Raw genomic sequence first — 7,143 nt, forward strand, 5'->3', positions numbered from 1 at the left:
ATTTGTATCACACCCTTCTCACCCCAAAGGGGACTCAGAGTGGCTTACAAATTATATGTACATACAATATGTTATATTATTAGCATAGCACAATATTAGCAGTATATATTACTATATTGAAATATACCACTATACTGTAATATTATTAGTAATATTATATGTAATATAGAATATATAATTAATATTATTATATGGTATTATTATTAGTCTTATATTACATTATAATATTATCAATATTATATGTATATACAATATATTATATTATAAAACTGAGGGCGGGGGCCAGGTAAATGACCTCGGAGGGCCGCATCCGGCCCCCGGGCCTTAGTCTGGGGACCCCTGGTCTAGTGCCTAGATCCAAGGAAGTCATGCTGCCCCTGTATTCTTCCTTTTTTCAGACCACATCTGGAATCACACCGTGTCCAGTTCTGGACACCGCAGTTTAAAGAAGATGTTGACAAGTTGGAATGTGTCCAGAGGAGAGCGACTAAAATGAGAAAGGGTTTGGAGAACAAGCCCTGTGAGGAGCGGTGGAAAGAGCTGGGCATGTTTAGCCTGCAAAAGAGAAGGATGAGGAGACATGATGAGGGACATGGATCAAGATGTGAGGGGAAGTCACAGGGAGGAGGGAGCCCTGGAGACTAGGATACAGAACAATGGCTTCAAACTACAGGAAAAGAGATTCTGCCTGAACATGAGAAAGAACTTCCTAATCGTGAGAGAGAGCGAGAGCTGTTCAGCAGTGGAACTCTCTGCCCCAGAGTGTGATGGAGGCTTTTAAACAGAGAACTTCCTCACTGTGAGAGCTGTTCAGCAGTGGAACTCTCCCCCCCGGACAGTGGTGGAGGCTCCTTTGTAGGTTTTTAAGTTGAGGCTGGATGGCCATCTGTCGGGGTTGCTTTGAATGCGATTTTCCTGCTTCTTGGCAGAATGGGGTTGGGCTGGATCGCCCACGAGGTCTCTTCCAACTCTAGGATTCTATGATTCTCGAGAAGCAGGAAGCATTTATGTTGCCTCTATGAAAGAATCAAAAGATCTTAACACTTGGGTAGGGAGATACAGCCTTTCAGAAAGTCTGGAACATATGTGTCCAGAGTTTAAAAACATCCATGAAGTCCATATCAGGATGCGTCTCTGCATTAGAAATTTTAATACAAATGCTACAGAGTCTCTCCATTGAACATCTCCACAAATGTGCTCGGAATAGAGTTCTGCGCGGAATTTGTTTCGACCGTTTCTTCGGAAGCACGAAACGGGAAGCCCTCTTCTCACACGAAAATCTGCTCGACACGAAAGCCTGCTTTTGTCTGCCTTGGAAAGTGAGTGTGCGGGTGGCATGCAGGCAGGCCCGGAGTGTGCATTCAGCCGAGTGCCTCTTACTCTAGAGTAGAAACGGCAGGTAAGAAGCCTCCTTAATGCGCGTGCAGGGAAGGGGAGCCTGTTCCATAATGGTTCGATTTTCGAGAGCCAACCCGAAAAAAGGCTCCGGAAAAACGGGAACAAAAGCTGAGACACAAAACAGGTCAAGATTTACCCCGAATGTACAACCCTAACTCGGAGGTCGTACAACCGACAAAAGCTGAGACACAAAACGGGGCAAGATTTACCCCGAATGTACAACCCTAACTCGAAGGTCGTACAACCGACAATAGCTGAGACACAAAACGGGGCAAGATTTACCCCGAATGTACAACCCTAACTCGGAGGTCGTACAACCGACAAAAGCTGAGACACAAAACGGGGCAAGATTTACCCCGAATGTACAACCCTAACTCGAAGGTCGTACAACCGACAAAAGCTGAGACACAAAACGGGGCAAGATTTACCCCGAATGTACAACCCTAACTCGGAGGTCGTACAACCGACAAAAGCTGAGACACAAAACGGGGCAAGATTTACCCCGAATGTACAACCCTAACTCGAAGGTCGTACAACCGACAATAGCTGAGACACAAAACGGGGCAAGATTTACCCCGAATGTACAACCCTAACTCGAAGATCGTACAACCGACAATATCTGAGACACAAAACGGGGCAAGATTTACCCCGAATGTACAACCCTAACTCGGAGGTCGTACAACTGACAAAAGCTGAGACACAAAACGGGGCAAGATTTACCCCGAATGTACAACCCTAACTCGGAGGTCGTACAACCGACAATAGCTGAGACAAAACGGGGCAAGATTTACCCCGAATGTACAACCCTAACTCGAAGATCGTACAACCGACAATATCTGAGACACAAAACGGGGCAAGATTTACCCCGAATGTACAACCCTAACTCGGAGGTCGTACAACCGACAATAGCTGAGACAAAACGGGGCAAGATTTACCCCGAATGTACAACCCTAACTCGAAGGTCGTACAACCGACAAAAGCTGAGACACAAAACGGGGCAAGATTTACCCCGAATGTACAACCCTAACTCGAAGATCGTACAACCGACAATAGCTGAGACAAAACGGGGCAAGATTTACCCCGAATGTACAACCCTAACTCGAAGGTCGTACAACGACAAAAGCTGAGACACAAAATGGGGCAAGATTTACCCCGAATGTACAACCCTAACTCGGAGGTCGTACAACCGACAAAAGCTGAGACACAAAACGGGGCAAGATTTACCCCGAATGTACAACCCTAACTCGGAGTTCTTTGGGGACAGGGTGGGAACGTCTGGAAAACAACTTCCCCGATGCTGCTCCAACGCTCATTACAGGGCTTGTTTTGCTCGTTCTGCTCCCTGGCTGTCCTGTAAACCGTGCCTGAATAAATATTTACTCCACCTCGGAGAGAGCCCAAGTTTTCTGGACCCGACGGCTGAGCAGCTTCCAGGTCTGGTGGGCTTCTTCTGAGAGAGTCTTGATAATTTAATGTGAGTGAGTTGGCGAGGAGTGCGCATTTCTGTTGCAAGACGAAACATGCATCCGTCCCAGGAATCTGAACCCTTTTGATGCGGATGCCACAAAAGCATCGTATCGCTGTGACAGTTTCTAGCAATTGCAAGGTTGAGAACGTCCCCAAAACTAAATCCAATCTGAAGAAGGAACAAGCCCACCTCTCGTCTGAACGTCCACGTTCCGAAGCAGAATACCTCTGGACCCAACTTGCCAGAAGCCAGTTACGTCCTCTTCCGAGAAATACAAATAGATGTTCCTGGAAAGAGACAGTTCCGTTACAAAAGCTTGGCTCTGGGAGGGCAGTCCCGACATTCTTCAAAGTGTGTTTTCACCACACGAATCTGCGGAATTTGGGCTATGTAGTGTCTGTGCCTCGGGCTTGTGTATCTGATTTCCCAAATAGGCCGTCGAACCCAGATCAGCACCATGGAGATTGCGTGGCGGCTGGATGAAACTACGGACAGCGAAAGTTCAGATCTTACTCAACTGTGTGGCTCTGTGGTCTTCATTCCCCAAGAACCATGAATTCCTCTTGCCATAACATCCGTGTCAAATATTTCTTTGCTACCCACGTTTCTTTTCCAATTTAGAACAAAGCTACAAGTCGGGACCCTGATAGGAAAACAAGGTCCATTCTTCAAGAACAAACCAAGATATGAGGATGCCTACCATAGATGTGGGTGAAACATCAGGAGAGAATACTTCTGGAACATGGACATATATTCCTCACAACCTCTGAGGATGCCTGCCATAGATGTGGGTGAAACGTCAGGAGAGAATACTTCTGGAACATGGACATATATTCCTCACAACCTCTGAGGATGCCTGCCATAGATGTGGGAGAAACGTCAGGAGAGAATGCTTCTGGAACATGGACATATATTCCTCACAACCTCTGATGATGCCTGCCATTGATGTGGGCGAAACGTCAGGAGAGAATACTTCTGGAACATGGAGATATATTCCTCACAACCTCTGAGGATGCCTGCCATAGATGTGGGTGAAACGTCAGGAGAGAATACTTCTGGAACATGGACATATATTCCTCACAACCTCTGAGGATGCCTGCCATAGATGTGGGCGAAACGTCAGGAGAGAATGCTTCTGGAACATGGACATATATTCCTCACAACCTCTGAGGATGCCTGCCATAGATGTGGGCGAAACGTCAGGAGAGAATACTTCTGGAACATGGACATATATTCCTCACAACCTCTGAGGATGCCTGCCATAGATGTGGGCGAAACATCAGGAGAGAATGCTTCTGGAACATGGACATATATTCCTCACAACCTCTGAGGATGCCTGCCATAGATGTGGGCGAAACATCAGGAGAGAATGCTTCTGGAACATGGACATATATTCCTCACAACCTCTGATGATGCCTGCCATAGATGTGGGTGAAACGTCAGGAGAGAATACTTCTGGAACATGGAGATATATTCCTCACAACCTCTGAGGATGGCTGCCATAGATGTGGGCGAAACGTCAGGAGAGAATACTTCTGGAACATGGCCATACAGCCCGGAAAACACAACAACCCCAAAATAAAACTGCTTCTCCATTTGCTTTGGATTCAACACATTAAGGACCGTACTCTTATTTGCTCGCAATTTTGGATAATTCAAGATCCAAAATTGCAGGAAAAGAAATCTCACGTCAACATTGAGAAGAACTACCTGACAGTCAGTCAATTTAATATTTATCCAGAAGGTGGTGCTGAGAGGCCATGGATTGCAGTGTCAAAGTGGGAACGCAAGTTTTCATGTTTTTTGCATTTGTCTTGCTCTTATTCAGGGGTCCCCAAACTAAGGCCCCTGGCCCGGATGCGGACCTTCAAGATCATTTACCTGGCTCCTGTCCTAAACTTTAGACCAGTGGTTCCCAAACTTATTTGGCCTACCGCCCCCTTTCCAGAAAAAAATATGACTCAGTGCCCCCTGGAAAGGGGGTGTGGCTTAGAGGGGTGGGTGTGGCTCCTGCTCAAGTGGGCGGGGCTGAGCCTCTCCCCTAGTCCAAGATGCAGGGCTGCGAGGGGAAGGTGGGCGGGGCCACAAATGGGCAGCCAGGGCTGGGATGGTTAGAGTTACGAGCTCTGAAGTAGGGCTGAGCTTCTATCCCTGTCCTGAATATAGGGGCGGGGCTAGAGATACCCCTCCCCCGTGTTCTAACAAGTGCCTCAGGGGAGGTATACGAAGGCTCTTGGGAAGAGGCCCCTCGCCCCACCCTTTAGTCCTAAAAGGCCTCTCAGAAGAGATGTAGAGGCTCAGCCCTATTTCAGACTCTGGGAGAAGCCACGCCCACTCCTCTAGCTCCACCCCCTGCATCCCAACAAGCGACTCAGGAGCTCAGCCCTGTCTCGGGCACTTGGGAAGAGGCCCCTCCCCAACCCTGGCCCCGCCCCCGTGCCCTAATAGGTGCCGTCACCAACCCCCTGGATCACTGCAGCGCCCACCAGGGGGCGGTAGCGCCCACTTTGGGAATCACTGCTTTAGACTTATGGTTGACCTAAGTCTGAAACTACTTGAAAAGGCACACAACAACAACAGTAATCCTAATTTTGGACTATTTCATCAACAGTCTGAGGGACTGTGAACCAGCCCTCCACTTAAAAAGTTTGAGGACCCCTGCTCTTACAAATATAATATACTTTATGTATATTCCGCTCTATCTCTCCGAGGGGACTTAGAGCAGATTACAGGTACATATATATAGCACAGGGGCCCCTGGTGGTGCAGTGCGTAAAAGCACTGAGCTGCTGAACATGCGGACCAAAAGGTTGCAGGTTTGAATGCAGGGAGAGAGATGAGCGCCCGCTGTTAGCCCCAGCTTCTGCCATCCTAGCAGTTCAAAAACATGCAAATGTGAGTAGATCAATAGATACTGCTCCGGCTAGAAGGTAACGGCGCTCCATGCAGTCATGACCTTGGAGGTGTCTACGGACAACGCCGGCTCTTCGACTTAGAAATGGAGATGAGCACCAACCCTGGATTTAACGTTGGGGGAAACCTTTACCTTTACTATATATAGCAAACATTCAATTCCATTATACAGTTGACGGAGGCAGACAATACATAAACCGAGGCCGGCTTCCTTTTTTCATTTCCGGCATCTGGAAGATGCTGATGTTCCATTCTTCCATGCCGAGGAGCCTGTCGATTGAACTGCCAGCATGTTTTTCAGTGTCGCCTTTTACCTCCCTGCTAAAGCGGTACCTATTTATCTACTCACATTGCTATTTTTGGTGGCGCAGTGGGTTAAATGTCCCTACGGAGATGGGACTTCACCCATCCTTTAAGCCTCTTTGAGTCAGGAGATGGGACATCCTGACAGATGAAATGTCCCAACCAAGATGGGATGTCCTGATAGAAGTAGACAGTTGATGGAAGCGCATGGTCCAAGAAGGAGGTGGGACATCCTGATGGAGGTGAAATATAATTGCGACTTAAAGGGTGGAGTGTGGATGAGCTCCCTCTATCAGCTCCAGCTCCATACGGGGACATGCGAGAAGCCTCCCACAAGGATGGTAAAAACATCAAAACATCCAGGCATACCCTGGGCAACGTCCTTGCAAATGGCCAATTCTCTCACACCAGAAGTTTCTTAAGTCGCTCCTGGCACAATTTTTTTGCTGTTTTCGAACTGCTAGGTAGGCAGAAGCTGATGGCGGGAGCTCACCCCACCCGCGGTTTGAACTGTCAACCTTCCGGTTAGCTAGATCTTTCGTAGTTGGTGGTTTAACTCGCCGTGCTAGTCGGGGTCCTCCGTGGAGTAAGTCCGAAAGGCAGTGGATGCATCCTGTATGAATAGCTCTTGGCCATAGGAAGGCTAAGGAATTAAGTAACTTTATTTTTCTATCCCGCCTCCTTCTCCCGGCTGGGCAAAGTCCCAATCTTAAGAGATTAAATGAATTTCAACAGGGAGAAATATAGAGTACTATTAAAATGAAATGCACAGATATTGAATGGGGACACTTTGTGTGAAAACAGCCCAAGCAAAAATCTAGGAGTCTCAGTAGACAAGCTGAACATGAGTCAACTGTGAAGTGGCATCTAAAAAGGCCAATGCGATTCTAGACTCTATCAATAGAAGCAGGAGCCCCGGTGGCGAAGTGCGTTAAAGCATTGAGCTGGAGTCCGAAAGGTCCCAGGTTCAAATCCCGGGTGCGGAGTGAGCGGCTGCTGTTAGCTCCAGCTTCTTCCAACCTAGCAGTTTGAAAACATGCCAATGTGAGTAGATCAACAGG

Source organism: Anolis carolinensis, unplaced genomic scaffold (genome assembly GCF_035594765.1).
Source record: "Anolis carolinensis isolate JA03-04 unplaced genomic scaffold, rAnoCar3.1.pri scaffold_15, whole genome shotgun sequence".
Taxonomy (NCBI): Eukaryota; Metazoa; Chordata; class Lepidosauria; order Squamata; family Dactyloidae; genus Anolis; species Anolis carolinensis.